At 38.9% G+C, this 17,173-nt stretch overlaps 1 long non-coding RNA gene across 1 annotated transcript in view; it reads left to right on the top strand.

Annotated features, from left to right (window-relative positions):
- The first annotated feature begins 14,476 nt into the window (after positions 1 to 14,476).
- Positions 14,477 to 17,173, top strand: part of LOC311433867 — a 126,960-nt gene continuing 124,263 nt past the window's right edge. The window contains exon 1 of the long non-coding RNA XR_014691009.1: positions 14,477 to 14,583. This is a non-coding gene — a long non-coding RNA (uncharacterized lncRNA). The remainder of the gene's footprint in view (positions 14,584 to 17,173) is intronic.

The following is a 17,173-nucleotide window of genomic DNA, read 5'->3' as shown; positions in this document are numbered from 1 at the left end:
CATGAATGAGTCATGAGAGCAGAGTTTTAATTAAGAGGATTAGAAATGTCAGAATTTTCTTAAATCTGTTACAAAAAAAGACTTACCCCTCCACTACAATTTTGTGGAGCAATAAACTACTGTGATTTGTATAGTATAATTTCAAAGATAATTTAGTAATTTTCTACTTTGAATGCTGAGGCTTTATTAAGACATAGTATATGCAGAGCTTGTACTTTTTTTCCAGTAATTGCTTTATCATGTTAAGTTATTAATCTTTGTGACTGCAATACCTATTATATTAGAAGAAGCTTCTCTAATGCTTGACAAAAAAACACAATCAGAGTATCACACCACTTCAGGCCAAACCACATGTTCTTTAATCAAGCAAAAGTCTTTATGAAGGTGTGTACAGCAATGAATTGGTGAAACTCATGCTAATTCTTTGTTATAATATAATGGTGGCTGGAATAAAATCATATTATTTAAAGTCTGAATTCTCAGTGGAGCCACCTTGTCAAAATACAATAGTCTGATTTGCCATGAAGTGTCAAATGGTGAAACATATCAGTCACAAAGCCAGATAAAGGAAAAGGAATTCTTAGACAATCAGTAAAGAGGGAAAGAGAAATTTTTAAAGAACTACTTTGCATGTGCGAAACTTGTTGTCTGTTGAGTATTATTCACAATTCATTTATGTTTGGATTCTGACAGCATTTAACACCAAGGGACTACCAGGGAAAATATTTATCAATAGTAAATTTTAAACTAAACATTTTTAACAGAAATCCAACAAATATAGATAAAAAGCATCTCTAGAATTAGAGCTGATTATAACAAAATAAGAGAGGGAATTCTGAGCTTCCAGGCTCAAGGCAATACTTGACTGTAAAGACAAAGAAGAGACATTGTGGGAATTAAATTACTACACGTTGCAGCAAGTGAGACCTTCTTGATTCCTCAGGGAAATCAGGTGTTGACCACTGTAAGAGATAGGATATGAAGCCAAGCAGATTGGGTCAAATCTTATAAGGTGGCTGAGCTGTTCCTAGATTATTTAGGCTGGAAATAGGCACTATCCCAGCTAATTTTTGTCATTACCAGTTAGTGAATGTTGAAAGTGAAATACTGGATATTTATATACAACTGTTAGAGAAATTTATAAATTTCAATATCCTCATGAGAAACGTTCATTATAAATTTGAAATAAATACAATTTTAAAGTTTAAATGGGCAGACATTAGTATGAATTTATTTGCTCTTCTATAATGAAGTCTTATTTTTTCCTGCAGCAATAATTCTTTCTTTAACTTGCATAATCATTGGACTGTGTAATGTACTTTATAGGGCGTGGTGATACTTCTTGTCAGCTAGCAGCACAGTGCCAGTGTGAGCAGCTACCTGGCAGTGCTGGAACCAGCCAGGACAAAGTAACGCTACATGTTCCCAAAACCATGCATGACCCACAAAACTGTGTGAGAGATCAGTAGAGAGAAGAACTGAAGCAGTTCAAAGTGAGGCTCTGTTTGGATTGTGCTGGCTTTTAGGAAATGTAGCTCTTGTCTGGAGAGCTGGGCGGATTATATACACACAGCTTTTCAGCCAGTCCTTTAGACCAAACACCCTCTCCATGCACCTGTCCTCAAGGGTCCTCAAACTATGTTAATTCCATTCGTAATATTAACAGATACACCTCAGTTTAAAGGACTTTGACATCAGTTCCTACACAAGCATCTGTGCAGATTGGACATAGATGAAAACATTGCCACTTGGCCAATGGAAAGGCAAGTGTTGAAATATTTCTGCTGGGTTAAGAACAGTTCTGTTCTTGTTTTGTTTAATTTCCCAGTCTTTGTATAGGAACTGCAGGACTTTCTATATTTAATCATTACTGCATACTAGGGAAAAGGATTCTCTGGAAATTGAACATTTTTGCTAAGACGCTAAATTTTTATGGCTTGGAGCATTTACTAGCCATGTACATGGGAGCCAAATCATGGTGAAGGAAAGATTTGTCAGAAACAGGGAAGTCATTTCCTGTATGTGGGTGGCTGTGCCACCATGGATGATGTCCATGAAGTGCACCCCAGAGGTTATCATTTTCATAGGAAATTCAATGTATTTATATTCTACCCATCACCATGCTCTCAAGTACCTTGACAGGTAGGACTGTGTTGGTTGTAGCAACTAGCACTAGGCAGTTCTTAGGTATAGCTTCAAATCTTGGATTTGTATATAGCCATCAGAAAGCTATCTTTTTTCTTTCCTTTTTTTTTTTTTTTTTTTTTTTTTTTTTTTTTGTTTGCCATTTTCTGAAATGGAAGCAAGTATTGCATTGCCAACTTCTTCTTGCTTGTGCTACAAATTTATCTTAGTTCATCCCAGGGTTATAAAGCCCCACCTAGAAGCCTGGCATATGGCCAACACTAGAGGGGAGCTGTAGAGCAAACCTCAAGAGCATTCTTGAGGTGTTTATTTTCCTTTACAGGCATAGGGTCAAAGAAAAAGAAAATGCATGGGAACCCAAAAGAACACGTTAAAGGATGTTTTGGGGCTTCAAGAATTACCTGATGGCTCAGAGGCAGCAATTTTCAAAATAAAAGTCCTGAGAGAAAATCTTGGGTTTAAAGAAAGGATTGTTTCCTTTCCAGCAGAAAGATGATATAGAAGAAGACACTTGCAGGAAAAGAGTGGGAAGACTTAACAGAAGAGCATTTCTAAAGGCCATACTGCAAGGCTTGGATTTCAGGATGAAACTTTAGGTCCTGTGAATAAGTCTAGATAACTTAAACACTTTTGCTAAATAACAGAGCTAAACAGAGGGACTGAAATGGTTCCTAGGCTCATGAATTGGTTTATCATTTTAAAGAGTACTTTGGCCTTGGCTTGTTTTATAAGCAAACAGGTTGCCATTATCGTGTTCAAATGCAATTTTTAAGAAACATGGGATAACTCAAAATCCTCTTAATTTCCTTTCCTTCCTTCCTTCCTTCCTTCCTTCCTTCCTTCCTTCCTTCCTTCCTTCCTTCCTTCCTTCCTTCCTTCCTTCCTTCCTTCCTTCCTTCCTTCCTTCCTTCCTTCCTTCCTTCCTTCCTTCCTTCCTTCCTTCCTTCCTTCCTTCCTTCCTTCCTTCCTTCCTTCCGCTTCTGTAATGAATGAGCTGGAGTGAGTCTGTGAGGTGACAGTGTTTTGCCTACTGCAATGCCATTGTGCTAGGTGTACCAACATGCTGCATTGTGAGAGTTTGTGCAGTTTGGGTTTAAGAACTTGTGACAGTTTTCAAGATAAGAAAGGATGTAAATTGGAAGCACAGTTACTGTATCTGACTGATCAGTTTGGACAATCTTATTACAAAATCAAAGTATCTCCATATGGTTTTATTCAGCAATGGCTATTCTATTTTAAATTCACACTCAGCCTCTTTTCTGGAATGGCTTTTATGCATAGAAGGCCTCTAAAAGAGTATAAATCAAAAAAAAAGAAAAAAGAAAAGAAAAAAGATTTGTTTCCCAGTTTGATACTATGTAGAAGAAAGGAATTGGCTAAGTAGGCAATGAAAAACATAGAAATAAAACCCACAACACTCAAGTCTTAACCTACAAATAGCAACATAAATAGTGAAATCCACAGGAGGACTGTTCTGTTGTCATCTTGTATTGTACTCTTTTTACAAAAGCACAATTCAGTGATGGACAGTGTCAGTTGGTCCTGTAACAATTATCTGTGCAGGCAGCGGGAAACACCTCTGCTTGGAATTCAGGGTATAATTTAATTTTTGCCATGAAGAGGAAGGCTTTGTGGCTAACTCTAAGAGCTAAGATGCTCAGTTGACACAGATTCTTGGTCACGTCATTTGCAGGCTGGATCTAGCTTGGTTTACATGAATGTAAGAGAGGAATTGTCCCCAGTGAAACACAGGGAAGCAGGTGATGTATAAACAGCCTACTTTTTTCCTCCTACATTAATCTTCTGCTGGTAAAGTGTGGGGTGCTCATGCTACTTTTCTTCAATGTGTTCTTGATTGCTTGTGCAGAAGTGAAATGCTGTGGTGATAATCTTCAAAACAAAGCCTGAAGTCATTACTACTTTTTGTTATCATGCTAATTGACTTTATTTCATTACCTTATGCAATGAGAAGTTCCCCGGTTCCCCTCATTGTTTTATCCATAATTAATCACAGTGTTTCTGGCTTAAAAAAAACACTTCCTTTATATGTTTAGCTGTTCATTATTACTCCTTAGTTAGTTCCATACAGTCAATGATTTTTTGTTTAGCAAAAGGTATGCTTAGACCAACGCCCTGAACTCCACAGAGACACCATCCCAAATTAATTCTCCAGGTTGCAGCTGCATGATCTTGCTAAAGAAGTGAGTAATATTTTGACATTTAATATTAAATGAGTTATCTTTGAAAAATGCTTCCCTGCCCCTGGTGTACCTCAGGCAAATGGAAACATGCTTAACGTGCATAATGAAACCTTGGTAATGGAAAAAATGGGGAATTGAGACGACCTATCAGCATCTAGAATCTGCAAAACATAAAAACTGATGGTAAAATGCTGGTGAGGTTAAGACATAAACTAATCAAATTGATTGCATTTAATTGGAACCCACTTTACAATATAGCTGTGTTTATTCTTGATCCTCAGCAACTCTATAAAAAGACTTTTGGCAAGTGTTTGATTTGCAGTGTTGCAAATCAGGTTGTGAGATTTTCAGAAGCACAGAGCGCACTCAGTTTTCCAACTGACTTCAGGGACAATTTTGCATTTTTCAATTCCTTTTCATCCAAAGAGCACTTATGGTTCATGGGATTATCCCTTCTTATTTCAGCCACCAATTGCATTGGTGTTCCCAAAATTTACTTTTAATTTTTAGGAATAAGAAATCTGTTGGTGTCTCTCCAGGAATTTTCAGAAATTGTGAATGTTCAGGAACAAGCCATGCAATTATGGTAGGAGGGTGAACATTAAAATGAAGCGTTTGAATTTCATTGCTTATCTGTGAATTTAAGCATGCACATGCCTTAAGAAGCAGAAATTAAGAAAAAAGTTGGGATCTGATTTAAGAGTGTAACAATTTTTCTGAAGCATATAGCATCATCACTCCTTGAGGACATTTTGCATAATTCACTAATCGTGAGCAATTCAGCTTTCTCAAGCCCTTGCCAATGAAGCCTTTGTACCATCACATGCTATCATTTGTCTGCAGTTTTATCTGCATATATCAATGCTATGTTTCCGGTAAAGAACATTATTGCATATACATGACTCAGAAACCTGTTGTCTTTATTATTAGCAACTCTCATACAGAAGAACTGACTCATCTTTAAAAAAAAAAAAGTCTGTATCAGAATATCTGAAATTGTTACAGGGATTTCAAAGGAGTTAAAGGTCCAGTTCTATAAGAGGTTGAGTGCTGAATAGACTTCAGCAGGCTGGGAAGGTCTAATTCCCATTGTTTTCCTGAAGGGTTGTGACTGTTAAATACTATACCACTTCGGGCCGTTAGGGAGTTCATTCTTCCTCTTCCGCTAGTCTATTCTAGATAATTTTCCCTCAGGTTAATTGATTGCTAATCAATTTGAGGTAATTTAGCCAGTTGTAATGACTACTCCCTAGATGCTTGTTCAAAGCTGCAAATATTTGCTGCTTATACTAATTGCATAATGGATGAGCAAATAGTCTAAGATTTAAAAAGCACCTTATAGAAAAATCTTATAATTTTTGGTTGCATATGAACAGTCTTTTAAGCAAAGGGTGTTTGCCACAGTCAGGAAGAATAGAAGGTGTAAAATTCTGTAGATTCACGAGTCGCTGCCAAACAGGAAGGTGGTTAGTCTGTTCCATTTGTAAAGTAATTCGTTGATGTTGCAGAAAGAAAAAAAAAATCTAATGTTCAAGAGAAAATTACCTTGCAGAGACATAAAGTTTTATTCAGAATATTTGAAGTAAAGCAAAGGTGCTTTTAACAGTTATGTAAAATCTATGATGCTTATAATATTAGTCTAAATGGGGAGAAAAGGTCAACTAAATGCAAAAATAACAAATTATGGCACCCTATGTGTTATGTTAGACAGAAAACAAGATAGTTAGATGGTATTGTGACCAGTATATAAAATGCTTGGCTTTCAGGCCTAGAACTGTTCATTCTTAATAACAACCAAAACCCAGAAATGTGATGGGGGAACAGTCCCTTGCTCCTCATGGAGAACACCACAAGGCACTTTACTGCCCCTGTTTGTCCCATGGCACATTGACTCCTCAACGGGCAGAGGAGAAGACGTTGCAGGGGCAGAGGGCTTGCAGTGCTGCTGCCAGCCCTGTCCCTGATGGTGAGCAAGCAGGGATCAGCTGCTGCCATGCCTCAAATTTTGGGAGTCTTTTTGGAATTTCAGATGAATGTGGGAGAGTTGAAATACTCTGGCAGACCCACTGAGAACGTTGAAAGCACACTGGGTCATTCAGTGTCTCAGTTGAAAATGTAATTAGAAGGGAATGCAAACATGCACCCAAATCTAAAGGCAACAGCTGCTGAATCCTGGTCAAGAACCACTTCTCTGGCCATCCCTATGAGAAGGGAATGAGCTAACAGACAGAAAGAGGAAGCTAGGTAAGAGTAGCAGTGCAGATTCTACATCCTTATGTTACACAGTGTCCAATACACTTTGGATACTATCACGAAATAATAATATTGATTAAAAGAACTCCAGGTTACTCCATTCAAATAAAAACAAAATAGTAGAGGATATTATTTTGCTTCATTCAATATGTAAATAATTTCCATCTTCTTCTCTGATTATATTTCAGTGGTCAAGGATCAAGCAAGATTTAATATTAGGATAACTGGAGTCTTTTATCTGTTTGCCTTAAGATGAGTCCATTACAGAATTCCTTTTTATATATTATGGTGGAAGATGGAGTTAGTAGGACAGCTACAGCATGCATAAAAAAGAAGCATGAAATACCTTTTAAGATTATATTGCTCTTTAGAAATAGCTTATGAAATGAGAGAAGTGTATATATTTAAATATACAGCATACCCCTAATATGGAAATGCAGTGTATCCATGTCCAAGCCAAATAAGAAATCTTATGTCTTGTAGAATTTTTTAAGTTTAAAAAAACTAAATCAGTTCCCATTTGGAAGTAAAAAGAAGCCTGTTATGGTTTATACAATTAAGTTAAAGATATGATTTACAATTTGAATACACCTTTAAAATCCTTCTAATTACTTTTTAATAGAATAGAAATTGATAGAAACATTATACCAAATCTTTGTTTCAAATGCTTAAAAGCTTTCATTTTAGAAATGCCAGTGCTGTCTGTTTAAGAACTTTCAAAAAGTAGTAAAATTATATTAGAAACATTTCTACGTTTATAAATACATATTTCTCATAGTTTAATTCTGCTTTACCTACAGAGATTACTGACTCATGGGAAAGGAGTTCTAGCAAGGCTCAGAGTAGGAGAGCACATTGTTTAGAAGTGAAGGAAGCATTAGACTCCCTAAACCATATACCTGTAAAGTGGTGTAATACCACTGCAAAATGCAGCATTCAAAAACAAAGATGATGGACTAGTTCAAGAGATGAAAATGAAACTTTCCATCAGTTCTGAACTGACAGACCAATACATAGCTGCGCAACAAATTTCTTTCAGCAAGTTTTTCATTCTGATTTGGAAACTCCTGTAGAAATGCTAGAGATTCCTGGAGGCAGGAATGAATACAGTGGGTCTCGGTTTTGCTTACAGGTTCAAGCTTAATAATAACTTTAATAGTAATAACTGGATGCCAAACCTTAGATCCGCTAGAAAAATGCATAATTTATTTATTTATTTATTTATTTATTTTGTGAAAATAGTCTAACCGACCTCTGGGCCTGCTTTGAAATTATCATGGCTAGTTAAAATATTGCACTGCATTTATCTTCATCCTGCTGCAGCAGCATGGTTCAAGGGTCATGTTCAAGAAACCCCAGCATTTTCAGAGTTGAAACACAGCTGTACCAGAAACAATGGGTTTCCTTCCCACCCTAACTGGAAAATTTTGTCCCCTCTCCTGCCCGTCCCAATAACACTTCAAATACCAGTGGGATAAGCGTAGCCCACTGCTGACTTTTTAATGGCTTCACTTCCATATTGTGTCTTGCATCAACAGGGTTTCCAAACACTGAACTGACTGAAGTCTCAGTCCCTTATTCATATGAGTAATGTGCATTTATACAAGTAGTCACATTGACGTAAGTCACAGAATCCGGTGACGCTGATTAGATGTTTGTGTTATGGAGAAAGTTGTCTGTGGCATGGTTGAGACATGTTATGGTATGTATAACATGAAGTCAAGAAATTTCCATGAGGGCTGGCACTGTTTCAGACTCACCTTTTCAATGATAAATTCCTTCCTCTCGTCTTCAAAGCCTATGATGCAATGTTATTATTGGGGGAGTGAGTAATAGCAGCAGTCGATTCAAAGTAATACAAAATCATAAGTACGAGGTATTCATTGACCCATTTCTTTGCACTTTACTGGTACAATTAAGCACAGTTATTCCTTGCTTTTATCGTTTAAAGAGTGACATACTTTCTAAAAGGAGAAGGACTTGAAAGTTGATATCGAAGGGCTTGTATAGGATTTTCTTCATTAAGGTAAATTTCACCTAAAGTTATTACAGAGAATTCTGAAATTGCAAGCCTGTGTGGCTATCAACAAATATTTCTTGGACATTTTGGTTTTATTTTCTTCATGAAAAGCCTCCAGAGTTTTGCACTCCAGAGATTTATCAAGAAATTTTTAAAATATAAGCAAGCTTTTTGCACCTGCTTTGATTTCGTAGATTTTTTTTCTGTTTTTTTTTTTTTTTTTTTTTTTTTTTTTTTTTGCACATCAGTTTGAGAAACGTGGAGAGTTTTGTTAAATATTGTGATATTAAGTGGACTATTTTCTTATATAAATAAGACAAAGTCCAATAAAATAACAGAAAATGGTGAAATTCTTCATCCATAACTGTATCTCCATTTAACAATTGGGTGTGTGGTCAATGATTTAGATGGCATTGGTGATATAAAACAAGCATTGCCTGTTAGTGATAGAAACAATTATTAATTTGCTTTTATTACCTCCACATAAGAAAGAATACCCATTAAATACATGTGGTCAGAATGGGTATATTGTGTGCAGTTTGCTCACTGTACCTGTGGGAGGTCCACAGCTATCAGGAGATTATCCTGAGTACTTTTCTGAAGTGGCTGAGCAGACTGTATTGTGCATGATTTGTGCATGATTTGTCTGTGATTTGCTTTCCTTTTGGAGGAGATGGAAGAAGATCCGGGTGTATGGTGACCATGCAGTCTTGTAAAGAAACGACTTTAAGGATTTTGCAGAGTTAGGATCCCACAAAACTTTTCAGCAAACTTACCTTTCCGTCTTCCATAAAATTGGAGTGGATTTGCTTTCCTTTTTTACACCAGTCATAGTGGAACCAAAAGCTCTCTTCAGTCCTTGAAATTGTAAGATTCCTGCGTTGATATCATTGCTTTCTGGGGATATGACATCTTGTAGTCATGACGTGTAAAAAAAATATTTTTTGAAGAGGTGGATGAATCAATGCTTTTCTTCTTTGTGCTTTGCTAACCAAAGCAAACAATTAGAAAATAATTTGCTTGAGCAAGAACTAAAGCAGCCACTTTCTTTCCCTTTCAAGAAGATATGAACCTCTCAGATTACATCCATATTTTGGCATGAAATAAAATATATATTTTGGATTACAGTATGACTTTACTCTCCACTTTCTTTCTGTTGCAAGGATATTTTGAAAAAAAAAAAAAAAGGTAGTATTTTGAAATGAAAATACATAAAGTTTCATTACAGAATGTCTAAATGAAATATTTTGGCATTTCTGGACTGGAGCATGTAATTTCAAGAATAGTTTCCTCTGGTGATTCTGAAAAATATTCTGGGAAAAATAATTAAAAAAAATGAGAGTAGTTATTCCTTCTATTCATCTCCCCTCAAAATCATCAAGTTCAAATATTAAACATTTACTCATTATTGTGTTATGATAATTGAACAGTAGATTAATACTCATAATCCCTTGTAAGAAAAATAACGTGTGTCTATTGGCATGCTGTTTGCTTATTGTTTTTTAGTGCAGGAGTTAAGGTCACCAAAAGAAAAGTAATAGAAAAAAAAAAAGAAAAACAAAGCAAAACAAAACATTTTTTTTTTTTTCAGTGAAAATAGCCAGCTCTGAGGAGGAAAGTAGGAATATGAGGAATATGATTTTAGCAACAGCAGTGATTTGAGCTAGCTTTAAATTTCCAATACAAAGAGCAGTGAAGGATGGGGGATCAAGCTGTACTTTGGTGTTTCTACTGCTCTAGTTTAGATCATCCCAGGTATTATCCAGAGCTGCTTGTGCTGCTGATTAGCTGCTACAGGTCCCTAAATTGGCTAGCCAGGGTATGCTTCTGAATGCTGCCTGCCACCTCCTTGTGCAGCACGCTCATGGGCAAAGAAAATTTGGTGTTTGGGTGCTGCTGAACAGAGACAAAAGAAACAGTCACAAGAAGCATCAGCATTGCAATGGATGGATCAGAAGTATTTTACAGTTTACAGGTGCTGGGTATGTCCTGTTTGAAATCGGTAGTTTCCCCTTGGTTTCTGCATATATGCTAACATATTGGATAGATTGAACTTGGCCTATCTATATCTATATAAGGATTCAGTTCTAAGTACCGGCCAAGGACTGGCATAATTTCAGAAAATTGTTAGTTATGCTGTTTTGCATTTTAAGTGTGTTTCAGGTGCTTGTGTAGACCTGAGAATCGGTCATCTCTCTGTCTTTGATGCCTTTGCTCCTGTAATTCTTCTGTGGGGAAAATGACTTGCTAATTTCCAATCTGCAGAACTTGGAGGACAAAGAGGTGGTATGAAATTGCAGAGAAGTTGGGTTATGAGCCCAACCACTGATATCTTTACAGTTCCCAGGCCTTGATAGATGTGGTCCAGTATTCTTTTCTGGAACATATCACCTGGTTTTGTTATTAATAGCGTTGAGCAAACCTGGTCCGAGGCAGGACTTGAGGAACTGGCACAATAACACTAAATCCTGCCTGAGCGAATAAATGTCATTGTGGGAAAAATGTTATGAAAGCAATAAACCTACCTCCTCATTAAGTGCATGCGTGTGGGAAGCTGGGGTGGGCAGGAGGGCTGGGTGTGACAGGAGGCAGCCGGGAGAGGCATGCATGGCCAGTGGCAGCACAGGCACCAAGCAGGTGCAGCCCTAGAGGCTGAGAGATGCAACTACGACATGACATGCAGCAAAGGAGGCAACTGTGAAAGGAGTGAGGGAGAAGAGACAAGATCAAGCAGCACTGGCAGGCAACTCACCCTGAGGGCCACGCAGCCAGCAACGGAGGGGGGGGTGGCACAGGCATGTTTCCTTTCCTCATCTGTCTGTCCCCTGCCTTCCATCACCACCCGATACACTTTCTCCATGTTATAAATTGTAAACAAATCTATTTAGGCTGGAATATATACATATATATATATCCCATCCTGAAATTTGGTCATGTTTGGTTCCTTTTTTAATGGTAACAAGGAAGAACAACTAACATTCAGGAACGTTTGGCACACTTTAATGTGTGTGTTTTTTAAACATTTTTCATCTGTGGAAAGCTACTAAAAGCCATGCCTTCCTCAAGAGACTTTCATTAACACCCTTTAACCTTTAATGTACCTCTATGACATCCTCTCCCCAGAATTTTCAGAATAATTTAGGGCTCCGACCCAAAGCCAGTGGGAAGAGTCATATCAGCTTCAGTGAATTAGGTCTTTAGAGTCCTTTGCACAGATGCCAACTCACTAAAAAGGGTGTAATAAGCAGGCTAATCAGCTACTTAAAAAACATAATGTGAGCATAGTTCTCCACTTCATTACATTGGTTTTACATGCCGCTAAAGCCAATGGAGTTACACTGGTGGAAAACCAGGATCACAGAATGGAGACTCACCCCCTGCATTAGCCTTCTAAAACTGGTTTCAAAGATCAGAGGCAGTTAGTCTGTATCTTATACTAATGTTGGGCCTGGTCCAGAGCTCACTGTAGTCAACTGGAAGAGTTCCATCAGGCCCTAGGGATATATATGTCTATGTGTGCAGATATGTATGTGTTTCTCTGTCAATCTATCTGTGTAATTTATCTATTTTTACCATGCTCATCGCTAGAGTGACTAAGAGCCTGAGTGACTGAGGTTAAGCAATATGTAAAGTCCCCAAAGCCTTGATCTAATATATACTTGCTGATCCTGTAATATAAAAATAAATGTAGGTTAGCATATGATCTGTGGGACATATACAATCAAGCATGCAGAACACACAGAAAGAGCAGGGCTGTTTCCCATCCAGTTGGACAGGTTATGCCATTGGCAGGACACAGCAAGTTGCTGCCAAAAAGGCATCACCCATTTTTTATTCTCAGACTCTGTTTTTATATGCTGCTGATGGATATCGGATGAATTGCTCAATGTAAATCAATAATACTTCATCTTCAGATTAATGAGGAACTAGAACTGTTTCTAATAAATGTTTAAATGCTTAGCATTTTTTAGAAACCAAGCCTTTTATGAGGAATCCTTTTTTTTTTTTTTTTTTTCTCTTTTTTTTTTTTTTTTGTTAAGCAAGAATGACATAAAAACATTCAGGATAACCTTGTGAATCGTGGAAAAGTAAAAGAGTAAATGGATGGGCAAGTATTGTAGCTGTTTGCTTTATAACTTCAGCAGCATAGAACGCCGTTGTACAGGTAAATAAAGTGAAGGATCTATTTTAACAAAAATGAATGCCCTTCAGAAAAGCAATCACACTAGTAAGTAATAGTAATGTACCATAGGGGTGTTGTTATTGCACTGCCTCAGATTCTGTCTGACTGAAAAAGATCTGGGCAGACTGCTAAGGGGAGAAGAGTTTGCAGTGTGCCTCTCTTGCTAGCTTCTGAGCCTGAAGTTTTGTTCACGAAAAAAAAAAAAAGGTGTGAATTTATGTTTTTGTTTTTGTTTTTAACTTTCTGTAGTTTTGTATTTAAGAATTATTTCTGTGAAGTAGTGAAAGATGAGGGTAAGCAACGGATTTAACATGAACTGAGGCAGAAACAATTCATTTTTATAAAGAACAAATGTTTAATCCTCCAGAGGAACTATGAGAAGTGAAATTGCATGTCAAAAGTAGCAAAGCAATACAGTGGTCAGTAAACTGCAAAACTTTCTTGTTCATCAAACAAAGAGAAGCAATGAAATGATCTTAGAATTTTCTCTTTACTGTGTGAGGAATGAAAATAGCCCAAAATAATGCAGTGGGTCAACTGTATACACTGGGCAATAAACTAAACTTCCTGTCTCTAACAAAGGCTTCTCTTTATAAAGTGCCAGCACCTTAAACTGCAAAACATTGGTATCCAATTCTCCTTTAGCTCTTTAATAATGCCTTCTGAGAAGTTTGTAGTTTAGTATTTAAAGTATTTAACAAAATATTTTGATTTTTTTTTAAAAGAAACATAAGCTGCTGATAGATGATGAGCATAAACAATACAGTTCGGAGTCCTGGATTCCAAACTTTTTGGAAAGAAATGACTGTGCACCTTTGATCCATCTCACAGATCCCCTGCATAACTGCACAGACAAAACAAATTTATAATTTTTACTCTTTCATGTGTTTTCGTGGGCTGATTATAGGCCTATGCAAACACTAGTATTCCATAGTTTGAGCCATATTGGCTTAGACATTCTTTTTCCCTTTTCTGATAACAAAAATAGTTCATATTCTTGTCAATCACACAAACATACATGCCTAGCTGTTAAAGGATACTAGTGTCTCCTAATGGGGGAAATAAAGACTCAGCGTCTTCCATCGGCTGATAAGGCTGCCCATCTACTGATAAGGCTGCGTCCTTTACTTTGATTGTAGACCGAGCTTTTTCTTTTCCTGAAGAAAATCAGGAGTATTCTCATTTTGGGATGTAGATCTGTATACTTATGGCTGTACATATAATTTTCCCTCAAATTGTTACTCAGTTTTCCTGGAATGGGATGGGAAGCAGATGTACACTGCTGAAGACTGAGGTTAGTCCGTTCAAGTAATGGACAATGGACAAGACAGTAAGGCCCTGATCTCCCAGTGGTGGTTTTGGAGGTCCCAACACTTGTTTTCTGTAGGCAGCATGAAACCTACTAATTTTTGTCACCACAGCAGTGACAGCTGGAAAACAGTGCCAATTGTGTGGAATCCAAGGGGTACTCTAGCTTAGCCCACAGGCCAAGGTTGGAGACACAAACTTCTCCACATGTGGACTTCTGGTTTACCATCTTCAAGAAATGCATTGGGCTGAATTGAACCCTAAACTGGCAAAGAAAGGGTTGTCAGGAGCTGCTGGGGAGGGCAGTCAGTGGCAAGTGGCAGCACCTGGAGCTGCTGACATTTTAAGTAGGTACACCTGCAAGGGACTTGGTTCTCTTCTCCCTGGAAAGTCCTTTCAGAGCTGCTCTTCTAAGAGAAGGTTTGGATTGAAGTTTAGGATCCAATTTGGTACTGAGAAGAGGCTTATGCTAGGTTAGTAATCTGGCAGTCTGATATTTTATTAAGAAACTGAATTGTGTTAAGATGCATTTATGTGTGGTTACTGCTGTTTCCATGTGCTGATAGAGATGGAAAATTCTAGTGTTTTTTCTGACCTGCCAAGGAGGGGTTATTTCATGTATGTGTTGTGTCATGTCCTCCCCCTGTTGTGTAGGGCCTACAAATTGTAGGGGGGTAGACCTCAGCTGGAGGGCCGAGTGGGGTAAGCCTGGAGCAGTGCTGAGAGCATCTCATCAGGCTGAGAGTGGCTTGGGTGCTAAACATCAGGAACTGGTCTTTTGTGCCTTCTCCAAAACTCAGGTTGCTCACAGTACAGATGTTGGGCTTGGGCTGTCCTTCTGGAGCCAAGGTCTACTTGGGTGGCTGGCTCCTTACTGGGATCCATGTTCTTCTGAGAGGAACTCTGTGGGCAGATCTGTGAAGGCTCTGAAGACAGGCTGGTGAAATCAAAGTGTTGCTATGGTGTTGTGCTAGTGTGGTGCATAAGGTGACTCCAGGTAAACAGCCTTGATAAAAATGGCTTAAACGTTACTGGTCCAGTTGGGGTCTTTTTGCAAAAGGATGCAACAGGTGTGAAGGGGTGCTGAACTCCTGTGTCCTCTAGGAAGGGAATTGTGTTCAGAAGTGCATGTTGCTCTGCTGTGTTGTTTTTTCTTTTAACTTGGCATTTTAACTTCTTTGTAGTCATTCTCCTCCCTTTGCATCATTCCTCTGTAGCTGTCAAGAGAAAGGAAGATTCTGGGCCTGTGAAGGACTTATAAAGGTGTCTAAGGAAGGGATTAGCATTGCTTTAAGGGAGGGACTGAAGAATGTGTTTTCCTTCTCATATTAGGGATTAAGGATGAGGGTAGCTGCTCAGTGGGAGCTGCCGCCCCTCCCGGAGGTAAGAACATATGAACTCTTACTTCCACTGGGGATGGCGGGTGCCGCTGAGTTTGGGGATGATGGGAGTGTTCCCCTAATCTGCTAATTCCCTCCTGCTAGCCTTGAGTCCGCTCTCCAAAGATAATGATGCCTGCCTGGACCTTCCTGCTGCAGGCTGCTGGCCCTGCCCTTCAGGGGATGTGAGGTTTCGTGCATCTTACAGGCCTGCCCCGGTCGCTTCCCTAGGTGTGGTACCTCTGATTCTTGCCCTGGCAATACGAGGGCTCTGGGGTGCCACAGGCTACTCACCAGCTTGTGGGTTTGGGTGGTTTTTTTGTTTGCACACTGCTCACCCTCTGCGTAGGTGCATGGGGCCGTGGGTAAGCTTGTGGCGGGGTAAGGCCACAGTTATTCATGGCCCTGCATCTCTTCAGCCCAGTCCTTTGACACTGTGAGGAGGGCACACACAGCTGCTTGCTAAAGAGGGAACACTGCACTTCCCCATGCAACTGCGTTTCTTCGGACTCTATTTAAGGGACCTGATTTTTGACTTCCCATACACCCGTGTTACTAGGCTCTGCTGTGAGTTACTCCTTACTGACACGAGAGACCAAGTTCAGTTTACAAGCTCTCAGTTTAACAGCAAAAAAGAGTCTATCCAGCAGCGTTCCTGCTCAACTGAAGTCTTCATGGGGATTCATGTGTTTGGCTCAGCAAACCTTGACGTTAATCTGCTGTTGGAACATCTATGGGAAAGAACAGCCGAGCTGTTACTGAGGAATATAAGAAATCTTAGCTTGTCTGGCACAGAATAGCCTGCCACCATAAAGATGAAAACACGAGAGAGGGGGTAGGAGGAGTCTACTCAGCTGTTTCAGTTTTCATCAGGCAGTTCTGGGCTGGCTTCCTTTTGGTTATCAGGGAAAGCTAAGAAAAGTAAAACAGTGTTGCTACTCTCAGAAACCAGCCCTTGAAAGGAAGCCCTGACAACCAATCAACCTATGTGGCAGTAGTAGAAGACATTAGTGTGCATTAATGATAAAGAGATAGTGTTAATGTGGTTTCAAAGTGTTTCATATTTAGATGTGGCTCCAAGTTTGTTGTGCATAACAGGACAAATATAACTAAGGTGGGGCTGAGCCCAAGAGTTGGATTCCAGCCTGTTTTAGGAAGCCAAAATAAACAAATACAACATTTCACATGGACTATTGAGCTAATTATGCAGTTTCTGATGCTGCCCTTTAAAGGGAGGTGGTGGTGGGGAAGAGTAAGTGTACAGGAAGCACACTGCTGGGAATATTGTGGGCTTCATCCCGATCTTGCTCTTGCCGTGTAAACCACATCTGACTCTTCTGAAGCTCAGGATGAGAGTTGCCTGGTCTTTCTCTCTGGGATGCATCAGGATAGCCTTGAACGTTTTACAAAAGTGAAGCACCAGAGGTTATTGGGTGGGTGCTGAAGTGAGAATCTGGTTGTAAGGCTTGTCACAGCTAGTTGCTCTGCTGTGTGTCTTGGAGCAAGCCTCTGTGTCTCCGTTTCCCACTTTGTCTAGTGGCTGCCAGCTCTGAACTATTTGTTTGCCTTGTGGTACTGTCTGTGGGCATAATATCTTCAAATTCACTCTACACCTGTTTTATCCCTCCTTGTTATTTAGCTTATCTCCTTCCACCTATACATATTCTACATTTGTATAATGAGC

This window comes from Aythya ferina, assembly GCF_964211825.1.
Source record: "Aythya ferina genome assembly, chromosome: 3".
Classification (NCBI taxonomy): Eukaryota; Metazoa; Chordata; class Aves; order Anseriformes; family Anatidae; genus Aythya; species Aythya ferina.
This window is presented reverse-complemented; position numbering and strand designations above follow the sequence as displayed.